Source organism: Phocoena phocoena, chromosome 7, assembly GCF_963924675.1.
Source record: "Phocoena phocoena chromosome 7, mPhoPho1.1, whole genome shotgun sequence".
NCBI classification, from domain to species: Eukaryota; Metazoa; Chordata; class Mammalia; order Artiodactyla; family Phocoenidae; genus Phocoena; species Phocoena phocoena.
The window spans coordinates 67,109,584-67,123,153 of record NC_089225.1 but is presented as its reverse complement, the minus strand read 5'-3'; the positions used below and the strand labels follow the sequence as shown (position 1 = coordinate 67,123,153).

The 13,570-nt window shown below is 36.5% G+C and overlaps 1 pseudogene across 1 annotated transcript; it reads left to right on the top strand.

The window, feature by feature from the left end:
- Positions 1-11,385: 11,385 nt before the first annotated feature.
- On the top strand, positions 11,386-11,806 carry LOC136125965 (cysteine-rich protein 1 pseudogene; annotated as a pseudogene). The gene has a single exon (XR_010656043.1). The product of XR_010656043.1 is annotated as a cysteine-rich protein 1 pseudogene (transcript).
- Positions 11,807-13,570: the final 1,764 nt, after the last annotated feature.

Below are 13,570 nucleotides of genomic sequence, written 5' to 3'. Positions count from 1 at the left end.
GTACACAGTATTAATTATATTAACCATGTTGTACATTACATCCCTAGTACTTGTTTATCTTATAACTGGAAGTTTGTACTGTTTGACCACCTTTATCCAATTCCCCCCCCCTCCCTACCCCCTACCTCTACTAACTACAAATCTGATCTCTTTTTCTCTGAGTTTGCTTGCTTTTTGAAGTATTACTGCCTACAACACTATGCAAGTTCTTGGTGCACAACATGCTGATTTGATATTTCTATACATTACAAAATGATCACCACAAAAAAATCTAGTTAATATCCCTTGCCATAAAAAATTATTAACGTTATTGATTATATTACCCACACTGTACATTTCATCCCTGTCACTCATCCATTTGCAACTGGATGTTTGTACCTCTTAATTTTCGTCACCTATTTCACTCATTCCCCTACCTGCTCCCCTCGGCAACCACCCATTTGTTCTCTGTATGTGTGAATCTATTTCTGTTTTGTTATTCTTATTCATTTGTTTTTTAGATTTCACATATATGTAAAATCAGATGGCATCTGTCTTTCTCTGTTTGACTTATTTCACTTTGCATAATACACTCTAGTTCGATCCATGTTATCACAAATGGCAAGATTCCATTCTTTTCTATAGCTGAGTAATATTCCATTGTGTGTGTGTGTGTGTGAGTGTGTGTGTGTGTGTACACATACATACACATACCTCATATCTTCTTTATCCATTCATCTAACCATGGACACTTAGGTTGCTTCCATATCTTGGCTATTATGGGTGCAATGAACATTAGGGTGCATATATCTTTTCAAATTAGTGCTTTTGTTTTCTTTGGAAAAGCACCCAGAAATGGGATTGCTGGATTATATGATAGTTCTATTTTTAATTTTTTGAAGAATCTCCATACTGTTTTTCATAGTGGCTGCATCAATTTACATTCCTGCCAACACGGCACAAGGGTTTCCTTTTCCCACATCCTCACCAACACTTAATATTTGTTGTGTTTTTGATAATAACCATTTTGACAGGTGTGAGGTGATATCAAAAGTGGTTTTGATTTGCATTTCCCTGATGATTAGTGATGTTGAACATCTTTTCATATGTGTGTTGTCCATCTGTATGTCTTCTTTGGGAAAATGTTTATTCAGGTCCTCTGCACATTTTTAAAATCAGGTTGTTTGTGTTTTTGATGTTGAGTTGTATGAGTTCTTTGTATATTTTGGATATTAGCCCCTCATGAGATATATGATTTGCAAATATTTTCTCCCATTCAGTAGGTTGCCTTTTGTTTTGTTGGTTTCCTTTGCTGTGCAGAAGATTTTTATTTTGATGAATTTTGACAGATAACAAGAAGATAGTCTGTTATGTTCAGAGCGGCTCTGAATCAGGTCAGCTAATGAAAACCTTGGGAATGGAGCTTTCTAGTGAGCAAGGACATCAGATGTTTACAGTTCCTTGGTAATGGGGCTTTTGTGGAACTCCAAATCTGTTTTTCCTCCTCCAGTGTCTGCAAAGACTGTTTCCACACATGCATCAAGTTAGGGAGAAGGGGAATAAGAATAGTTAAATAAATTTTAAAAACTTGTTTTTCGTACTGAGAGTTGGCTATTTTTCTTACATAAGTACTATTCAGATTTTTTAAAGTGTGTAATTCATTTTCAGCATTCTTAAAAAGTTGATTTTGACATTTTTGGCAGAGTGTTCATTGTTTTTATCGAGGAGTGGCTTTTCAAGGTCTTACTATGCAATTCTGGTAAAATTCCCTCCTAAATGTACTTTAAAAGTAAATGTTTATTATGCACCTGCTACATTAGAGGTAATATTTTAATTAATAGAGTTAAAAGCAAGCTAAGACGAATTCATGATAGTTAGCAATTACTAAGTGGCAATGGAGTTTCTGGTAAAATGCTAAGTGCATAATGAATGGTCTCATTGAATTTACACAATTAATCTGTAAGGTAGTTTTTATTATCTCCGTTATCTGGATAAGGAGGCTTAGGTTTAGTGATATTAAATTACTTGGCCAAGGTGTTAGAGTAGGTTTGGGGCTAAGACACTGCTTGATACTAAGATTAATACTCTTTAAAATGTTATGTAATAAGGGTAACTTCAAATGCATACGTTATGTTGTTTAATTAACAGATTTGTGTATACTCAACATTTATATTTCATAATCTGCTTTCATAAGAATTTTCGTGGAAAAACTTTCCTAGGGATACCCTAGATCAGGAAAAATTTTGAAATCTTCATTTAAATAACTCTTAACACTGTCACACTAGACATACATCAAGATGTTATCCTGCTGATCTCATTCAAACAGTTGTTTTGAATGTTTAAAATGTGTTTAAAAGGAGTTTAAAATGTGACCTAAAATCTTTTCCTTCATCAATAGGGAAAGATCAAAATTATCTTCTAGAATTTAACCAGTGAATAAAGGTGGATGCCCTTTCATAACCTCACTTCTATCTCAACAAGGAAGCCTAGAAACTTCATTTTCTGAATTTCAGTTGTCTTGGAATTTTTCATTTGCAAATGTTCTATTTTATATATGTTCTTTTAAATTTTTCCCAGATTTTTAATATCAATTTTAATCTAAGGAGTCATAGTTCAGAAACATTTAATACTTGTGCCTTTCATGATACATGATAGATATCAAAATAGTGGTATCTTTGGGCAGGGGAGGAAAGTCCTGGGAAGTGGCATGTGACAGCTTTCTGAGATGCTGAAAATATTTTTTATCTTGACAGGTGATGGTTACATAAAAGCATCATATACAAAAAAATTGCTCAGTAAATTTAATATTTATATCATGCATTTTATTGTATAGTACTGAAGGATATTTCAAATAAAATAAGTATAATAGTATATTATATATTATATATATATACTATTATATATATATATATACTATATATACTATATACTATATATACTATATACTATATATATACTATATATACTATATACTATATATACTATATATATATACTATTATATATTATATATATATATACTATTATATATAATAGTATAATATAAGTATATTTCAAATAAAATAAGTATAATATAATTTGTGTTGTGCTCAAAACAATAATCTAATTTTCCTCTGTTCCTTTTTGTAAAAGTTCTAAACATCATTTAAAAATTACCATCATTCTTCAAATGTCATATATTCTTTTAGCATAAATTCTGATTTAAAATTCATTGTGTGGCCACCATGTCCTGCCTGCCATCTGCTGCACACGGTGGGGTGTTACTACAGGACCTTGCTTCAGACAGGTCTGGGCTGAAAGAGGTCTAAATATCCTCAACAGAAACTCTCTGGTAATTAAGCAGCATGTGGCAACAAATGAGCACAGCCACATGGTTGACAGGGTCTTGGTGCTCTGGCCGGGTGTCAGGCCTGAGCCTCTGAGGTGGAGAGTCGAGTTCAGGACATTGGACCACCAGAGGCCTCCCAGCCCCACATAATAACAAACAGGAAAAGATCTCCAAGAGATCTCCATCTCAACGCTAAGACCAAGCTCCACTCAATGACCAGCAGGACACAGTGCTGGACACCCTATGCCAAACAATTAGCAAGATAGGGACACAAATCCACCCATTAGCAGAGAGGCTGCCTAAAATCATAATAAGTTCACAGACACCCCAAAACACACCACCAGACGTTGTCCTGTATTCCAGAAAGACAAGATGCAGCCTCAACCACCAAAACACAGGCATGAGTCCCCTCCACCAGGAAGGCTACACAAACCACTGAACCAACCTTACTGACCGGGAGCGTACACCAAAAACAACAGGAAACACAAACCTGCAGCCTGCAAAATGGACACCCAAAGGCATTAAGTTAAGCAGAGTGAGAAGACAGAGAAATACACAGCAGATGAAGGAGCAAGGTAAAAACCCACCAGACCAAACAAATGAAGAGGAAATAGGCAGTCTACCTGAAAAAGAATTCAGAGTAATGATAGTGAAGATGATCCAAAATCTTGGAAATAGAATGGAGAAAATAAAAGAAATGTTTAACAAAGACCTACAAGAACTAAAGAGCAAACAAACAAGGATGAACAACAATATAAATGAAATTAAAAATTCTCTGGAAAGAATTAGTAGCAGAATAACTGAGGTAAAAGAACGGATAAGGGACCTGGAAGATAAAACAGTGGAATAACCACCAGAGAGCAAAATAAAGAAAAAAGAATGAAAAGAATTAAGGAAAAGCTCAGAGACCTCTGGGATAATAATAAATACATCAACATTCGAATTATTGGGGTCCCAGAAAAAGAAGAGAAAATAAAGGGGGCTGAGAAACTATTTGAAGAGATTATAGTTGAAAACTTCCCTTATATGGGTAAGGAAATAGTCAAGTCCAGGAAGCTCAGAGTCCCATAAAGGATAAATCCAAGGAGAAACATGCCAAGACACATGTTAATCAAACTACCAAAAATTAAATACCAGAAAAAATATTAAAAGCAGCAAGGGAAAAGCAACAATTATCATACAAGGGAATCCTCATAAGGTTAACAGCTGATCTTTCAGCAGAAATTCTGCAAGCCAGAAGGGAGTGGCAGGATATATTTAAAGTGATGAAAGGGAAAAACCTACAACCAAGATTACTCTACCCAACAAGGATCTCATTCAGATTCGATGGAGAAATTAAAACGTTTATAGACAAGCCAAAGTTAAGAGAATTCAGCACCACCAAACCAGCTTTACAACAAATTCTAAAGGAACTTCTCTAGGCAAGAAACACAAGCAAAGGAAAAGACCTATGAAAACAAACCCAAAACAATTAAGAAAATGGTAGTAGGAACATACATATCGATAGCTACCTTAAATGTAAATGGATTAAATGCTCCAACCAAAAGACATAGACTGACTGAATGAATACAAAAACAAGACCCATCTATATGCTGTCAACAATAGATAAACTTCAGCCCTAGGGACACATACAGATTGAAAGTGAGGGGATGGAAAAAGATATTCCATGCAAATGGAAATCAAAAGAAAGCTGGAGTAGCAATTCTCATATCGGACAAAATCAACTTTAAAAAAAACACTATTACAAGAGACAAAGAAGGACACTACATAATGATCAAGGGATCAATCCAAGAAGAAGTTATAACAATTGTAAATATTTATGCACCCAACATAGGAGCACCTCAATACATAAGGCAAATGCTAACAGCCATAAAATGGAAAATCAACAGTAACACAATCATAATAGGGGACTTTAGCACCCCACTTTCACCAATGGACAGATCAACCAAAATTAAAATAAATAAGGAAACACAAGCTTTAAATGCTATGTTAAACAAGATGGACTTAATTGATATTATAGGACATTCCATCTAAAAACAGCAGATTACACTTTCTTCTCAAGTGCTCATGGAACATTCTCCCGGAGAGATCATATCTTGCATCACAAATCAAATCTTGGTAAGTTTAAGAAAATTGAAATTATATCAAGTATCTTTTCTGACCACCACGCTATGAGACTTGATGTCAATTACAGGAAATATCTGAAAAAATACGAATACATGAGGGCTAAACAAAACACTATTAAATAACCAAGAGACCACTGAAGAAATCAAAGAGGAAATCAAAAAATACCTAGACATATGCCAATGAAAACACAACAGCCCAAAACCTATGGGATGCAGCAAAAGCAGTTCTAAGAGGGATGTTTATATAATACAATCCTACCTCAAGAAACAAGAAACATCTTAAATAAACAACCTAACCTTACACCTAAAGCATTTAGAGAAAGAAAAAAATACCCTCAAAGTTAGCAGAAAGAAAGAACTCATAAAGAGCAGATCAGAAATAAATGAACAAGAAATGAAGGAAATGATAGTAAAGATCAATAAAACTAAAAGCTGGTTCTTTGATTAAAAAAAAAACAAAATTGATAAACCATTAGCCAGACTCATCAAGAAAAAAAGGAAGAAGACACAGATCAATACAATTAGAAATGAAAAAGGAGAAGTTACAACTGACACTGTAGAAATACAAAGGATCATGAAAGATTACTACAAGCAACTATATGGCAATAAAATGATAACCTGGAAGAAATGGACAAATCCTTAGCAATGCACAACCTGCCAAGACTGAACCAGGAAGAAATAGAAAATATGAACAGACCAATCACAAGCACTGAAATTGAGACTCTGATTAAAAATCTTCCAACAAACAAAAGCCCAGGACCAGACGCCTTCACAGGCAAGTTCTATCAAATATTTAGAGAAGAGCTAATGCCTATCCTTCTCAAACTCTTCCAAAAGAGTTAGCAGAGGCAGGGACACTCCCAAACTCATTCTATGAGGCCACCATCACCCTGATACCAAAACCAGACAAAGATGCCAGAGAAAAAGAAAACTACAGGCCAATATCACTGATGAACATAGATGCAAAAATTCTCAACAAAATACTAGCAAACAGAATCCAACAGCACATTAAAAGGATCATACATTATAATCAAGTGGGGTTTATCCCAGGAATGCAAGGATTCTTCAATATATGCAAATCAATCAGTGTGATAAACCATATTAACAAATTGCAGGAGAAAAACCATATGATCATCTCAAGATGCAGAAAAAGCTTTTGACAAAATTCAACACCATTTATGATAAAAAGTCTCCAGAAAGTAGGCAAAGAGGGAACTTTCCTCAACATAATAAAGGCCATATATAACAAACCCACAGCCAACATCGTTCTCAATGGTGAAAAAGTGAAACCATTTCCACTAAGATTAGGAACAAGACAAGGTTGCCCACTCTCACCACTGTTATTCAACATAGTTTTGGATATTTCAGCCACAGCCATCAGAGAAGAAAAAGAAATAAAAGGAATCCAAATCGGAAAAGATGAAGAAAAAAAGTCACTGTTTGCAGATGACATGATACTATACATAGAAAATCCTAAAGATGCTACTAGAAAACTAGTAGACCTAATCAGTGAATTGGGTAAAGTAGCAGGACACAAAGTTAAGTCACAGAAATCTCTGGCATTCCTATACACTAATGATGAAACATCTGAAAGAGAAATTAAAGAAACACTCTCATTTACCATTGCAACAAAAATAATAAAATACCTAGGGAGACAAAAGACCTGTATGCAGAAAACTATAAGACACTGATGAAAGAAATTAAAGATGATGCAAACAGATGGAGAGATATACCATGTTCTTGGATTGGAAGAATCAACATTGTGAAAATGACTCTACTACCCAAAGCAATCTACAGAGTCAATGCAATCCCTATCAAACTACCAATCGCATTTTTCACAGAACTAGAACAAAAAATTTCACAATTTATATGGAAACACAAAAGACCCCGAATAGCCAAAGCAAACTTGAGAAAGAAAACTGGAACTGGAAGAATCAGGCTCCCTGACTTCAGAGTATACTATAGTGCTACAGTAACCAAGGCAGTATGCTACTGGCACAAAAACAGAAATATAGATCAATGGAATAGGATAGAAACCCAGAGATTACCTATGGTCACCTTATCTTTGATAAAGGAGGAAGAATATACAGTGGAGAAAAGACAGCCTATTCAATAAGTGGTGCTGGGAAAACTGGACCGCCACATGTAAAAGAATGAAATTAGAACACTCCCTAACACCATACACAAACTCAAAATGGATTAAAGACCTAAATGTAAGGCCAGACACTATAAAGCTTTAGAGGAAAACATAGTGAGAACACTCCATGACATAAATCACAGAAAGATCCTTTTTGACCCACCTCCTAGAGAAATGGAAACAAAACAAAAACAAATGGGACCTAATGAAACTTAAAAGCTTTTGCACAGCAAAGGAAACCATAAATAGATGAAAAGACAGCCCTCAGACTGGGAGAAAATATTTGCAAACGAAGCAACTGACAAAGGATTAATCTCCAAAATATACAAGCAGCTCCTGTAGCTCAGTATCAAAAAAACAAACAAGCCAATCCAAAAATGGGCAGAAGACCTAAATAGACATTTCTCCAGAGAAGATATACTGATTGCCAAAAACACATGAAAGAATGCTCAACATCACTAATCATTAAAGAAATGCAAATCGAAACTACAATGAGTTGTCACCTCACACTGGTCAGAATGGCCATCATTAAATCATCTACAAACAATAAATGCTGGAGGGGCTTCCCTGGTGGCGCAGTGGTTGAGAGTCCACCTGCCGATAAAGGGAGTATGGGTTTGTGCCCCAGTCCGGGAAGATCCCACATGCCGCGGAGCTGCTAGGCCCGTGAGCCATGGCTGCTGAGCCTGAGCGTCTGGAGCCTGTGCTCTGCAATGGGAGAGGCCACAACAGTGAGAGGCCCGCGTACCCAAAAAATAAAAAAATAAATGCTGGAGAGGGTGTGAAGAAAAGGGAGCTCTCTTGCACTGTGGGTGGGAATGTAAATTGATACAGCCACTATGGAAAACAGCTTGGAGGTTTCTCAAGAAACTAAGAATAGAACTACCATACAACTCAGCAATCCCACTACTGGGCATATACCCTGAGAAAACCATAATTCAAAAAGATTTATGTACCACAATGTTCTTTGCAGCACTATTTACAGTAGCCTGGACATGGAAGCAACCTACGTGTCCACTGACAGTTCAATGGATGAAGATGTGGCACATACATACAATGGAATGTTATTCGCCATAAAAAGAAATGAAATTAAATTATTTGTAGTGAGTTGGATGGACCTAGAGTCTGTCATACAGAGTGAAGTAAGTCAGAAAGAGTAAAACAAATACCGTACGGTAACACATATATATGGAATGTAAAAAAACAAAATGGTTCTAAAGAACCTAAGGGCAGGACATGAATAAAGGTATAGACTTAGAAAATGGGCTTGAGGACATGGGGAGGAGGAAGGGTAAACTGGGTGAAATGAGAGAGTGGCCTGGACCTATATACACTACCGAATGTAAAATAGATAGCTAGTGGGAAGCAGCCACATAGCACAGTGAAATCAGCTTGGTGCTTTGTGACCACCTAGAGGGGTGGGATAGGGAGGGTGGGAGGGAGACGCAAGAGGGTGGGGGTATGGGGATGTATGTATATCTGTAGCTGATCCACTATGTTATACAGCAGAAACTAACACACCATTGTAAAGCAGTTATACTCCAATAAAGATGGTAAATAAAATTTAAAAATTGTGTTTCAACTTGGTACTTTAAGATATAATTCTGATTTAGTTCCCATAGATATATAAAGTGATTTGAATGAATCATAACTTTAAATGTTGTCAAATATATATAGGCTTTTATTTTTTTTTTTGGCTTTGATTTTTTTTATTGGGGTATAGTTGTTTTACAATGTTGTGTTAGTTTCTACAGTACAGAGAAGTGGAGTTCCCTGTGCATACAGCCGTTTACATTTGTTATCTATTTTATACATATTAGTGTATATATGTCAATTCCAATCTCCCAATTCATCCCATTCCCCTTTTGCCCCCTTGGTGTCCATATATTTGTTCTCTGTATCTGTGTTTCTATTTGTGCCTTGCAAACAGGTTCATCTGTTCCTTTTTTCCAGATTCCACATATATGCATTAATATATGATATTTGTTTTTCTCTTTCTGACTTACTTCACTCTATAAGACAGTACCTAGGTCCATCCACTTCTCTACAAATGACTCAATTTCATTGCTTTATATGGCTGAGTAACATTCCATTGTATATATGTACCACATCTTCTTTATCCATTTATCTGTCGATGGACAATTAGGTTACTTGCATGACCTGGCTATTGTAAATAGTGCTGCAATAAACATTGGGGTGCATGTGTCTTTTTGAATTATGGTTTTCTTTGGGTATATGCCCCAGTAGTGGGATTGCTGGGTCATATGGTACTTCTATTTTTAGATTTTTAAGGAAACTCCATACTGTTCTCCGTAGTGGCTGTATCAATTTACATTCCCACCAAAAGTGCAAGAGGGTTCTCTTTGCTCCACACCCTCTCTAGCATTTATTGTTTGTAGATTTTTTTGATGATGCCCATTCTAACTGGTGTGGTTTTGATTTGCATTTCTCTAACAATTAGTGATGTTGAGCATTTTTTCATGTGTTTTTTGGCCATCTGTATGTCTTCTTTGAAGAAATGGCTATTTAGGTCGTCTGCCCATTTTTTGATTGTGTTGCTTGTTGTTTTGATATTGAGCTTCATGTGCTCTTTGTATATTTTAGAGATTAATCCTTTGTCAGTTGCTTCGTTTGCAAATATTTTCTCCCATTCTGAAGGTTGTCTTTTCTTCTTGTGTATGGTTTCCTTTACTGTGCAAAAGCTTTTAAGTTTCATTAGGTCCCATTTGTTTATTTTTGTTTTTATTTCCATTACTGTAGGAGGTGGGTCAAGAAAAGATCTTGCTGTGATTTATATCAGAGTGTTTTTCCTATGTTTCCTCTAAGAGTTTTATAGTGTCCAGCCTTATATATAGGCTTTTGAAATAACTTGGTCCACACATTTCCTGAAAAATATTTTTAAGTTACTGACAAAACATCAACCAAATACTGGATTAGTTCTTTCAGGATTACTAAAAATAATAGTGCTGGGAGACTAATTTTATTTTGATCATGCTCTTCACTCTCTGACATTTCATATAGTTGTTGTCTTTTCCAGTAGAAATATAGTTTGTTAATGACTCCTAGTAAACATACAAATCAGCCATGTTGGGAGTTTATGGGTATAATTTAATCATCCCTGATGATTCTAAGCAGTTTTTACATAAAATAGCTACAAGGTCATTCAAACCCTTAAATGGTCCTTTGGAATCACCTTATTAATCACACTTCTTAGCTAGTGGGCCAGGTATGACAACATGGAAACAGAAAACTCAGCGAATAGAATAATGCAATAAATTCACATTTGTGATTTACCGAACCTGTCACCGTATACGTAGCTGAATTTCCTGGAAATACTCTCAGACCCGCAAAATTAGCAGACACGTCTTCACAACAGGATATTAGATCCCAGGTAGATCCACATAAATAAATAAACTTTGTACTAAATAAATTGTATGCAAAACTTTACCAAAAGAAATTAGAAAGATACTTCTCAGGAGTTTCCTAAAAAAAATTCCCAGTACAATTTTATTTTACTGAATTTTCTGTCATTTACCTTAATTGAAAATTGACTCTCAGTTGGAAAGAAAGGGATGTATTTTTTTGTCTCTTCTAAATCATAAATTTTTATTTTTTAGCAATGTATAACTTTTTAATAATCTTAAACAGTTCCTATTTTATCTACTCCCACTCATCTCTCCACATTCATTAAGGACTTTGTACCTGGCTTGCTATCTTCATCCCTATTAAACATGATTCAGCATTTTGCATGTTTTCAGAGACCCTGTGGTAAATATATTCAGTGCCTTATTTCATAATGCTCTGACATAGAGTCCAGCGTTGTGCTCTGCTCCCGCTCAGCCACCCGCCCCGGACACGGCGCCACCATGCCCAAGTGCCCCAAGTGCAACAAGGAGGTGTACTTTGCTGAGCGGGTGACCTCCCTCGGGAAGGACTGGCATCACCCTTGCCTGAAATGTGAGAAACGTGGAAAGACGCTGACCTCAAGGGGTCATGCCGAGCATGAAGGCAAGCCCTATTGCACCCACCCCTGCTATGCGGCCATGTTCAGCCCCAAAGGCTTCAGGCACGGTGGGGCAGAGAGCCACACTTTCAAGTAAACCCAGGTTTTGGAGGCCCCATCCCTGGCTGCTTGCTGGGCCGCTGCCCCTCTAGGGTGATGGCAGGCCCTCCCCACAGGCACCTGGGGCTCCCCTGTAGACCCTCAAGCCCTCAATAAACCCGGACACTTGGAAGACCTACAAAAAAAAAAAATTATCTCCCAGATCCCCTACCTCCTAATACCCTAAGGGGTAGGTTCTCAACATACAAATTTTGGGAGGACACAAACATATAGTCCAGAACACTTAGATTAGAATTTCCTGTGGTAAACATACCTAGAACCTATGGAGTATGAAGCATGACTTCCAGGAGAATTTCACCTAAGCTATGTCTCTGATGTATAAAATGAAAATAGTTCATAACTTAAGTGCTCCCAGCTTTGTGAGATAATGACCTACTGAGTTAACAGAGTTCTGATCTTTTAATACAGACTATTAAGCACGTATGTGTCCAGTAGTGTCCAATGCAGGAACCAGAGGCCTAGGAAACATGTGGAATGTCCCAGGCCTCTTCCTGCTTTACCCATACCTTTTGATCACTTGTATCTTTGAAATTATTAGGAAGGCTTGGTACTGGGTAAGATCTCTAATTTATTAGCTCATACTGGTGTAATAATGATATTGTCTACTGGACCAACAAACCACTGACTATGGCACATTTAGCAAGAAAAAAGAAGGGAAATTATAAAGGACAAATGTCACCAATGAAATTTGGAGAAAATAGTTTTAGACCCATGAGGAAACTTGCTAAGTGGAATGATAGGGAGAAATGACCAGAAGGAAAAAACAATGGAAGAAAGGAGTTAAAAAATCTGACCTGCAAGGTCCACTCATTCTTCTTTTCTGTAGGATACCCCAGGAAAAGAAAAAAAAGAAGATGACCTAGGTAAAGAGACTGCTGATACTTGCTATGAAGAAGGTAGTTTATCTCTAAAATGCCCTAGAGAATGTCCCTGGCCAAGGATTATCTAATAGAACTCAGGGTCTATATGACACGGTTCCCTGGAGAATGTCAGAGCTATACAAGCTTCTGGAGTATAAAATGAACATCTTTCAAAATTTAACTACTGCTGCTGTATGAGATGATCCCTTGAAACCCAGTTAGAGAACTCATCTTTTCTGGCCTGGAGGGGCAGAGTTTGTGTGAGAAGGACCTGAGGAAAATCTAAGCTTTATGGTAGATTTTATCTTTCATAATATTTAGTAAAACTTGGTACTGATGAGTCTGATTTGACTATCCAATCCTGCAGATTAGGTTAATAGGCTAAAATTCTACCCTGGCAGTTGCTAGCAGCAGTGGTGATAATGACACCTTTAAAAGAGAAGGAGAAATACTGTCAAACTTGTTTTTTCTTATTATTGGAAGGCCTACTTTTTCTTTTATGCTACCTGGAGATATTTCCTATTCATTCACAAATTAAAGTAAGTCCTACGATTATAGGAAGTCTTATAGTTGGAGAACAAGATCAAGTGACCACTGAATCCTAAGAATACTCCGTAAAAGAACTTGAATATTTCAGTGAGAAATGCTAGCAGAAGTCTGGTCTGTATAGACATGGTTATGTGCTCAGTTGTCAGGAAGGTACATTGCTAATTTCAGGTACACCTGAAAAAATGAAATAATAGGACCATAAATGCCTAAGAGGCTACAAACTTCTATGAGCAGATGCTTCTCAATAATATGACAGTTAGTTTGTTCCTTGGAGTTAAGGACAAGCTGTAACAAACCTATTTTGAGAAGAGTTACTTTCCCACACCCTTCCCCACCTACAAATGGGATACTTCTTTGAAAGTGGTTCGTTGGACTGCTATAAGTACAAGACCTTAGACTAGTTTATTGATGACGAAAGAGAGAGCCTAATTTAGAGTTGTTGACACTAATGATAATAGATGTGGTCCAC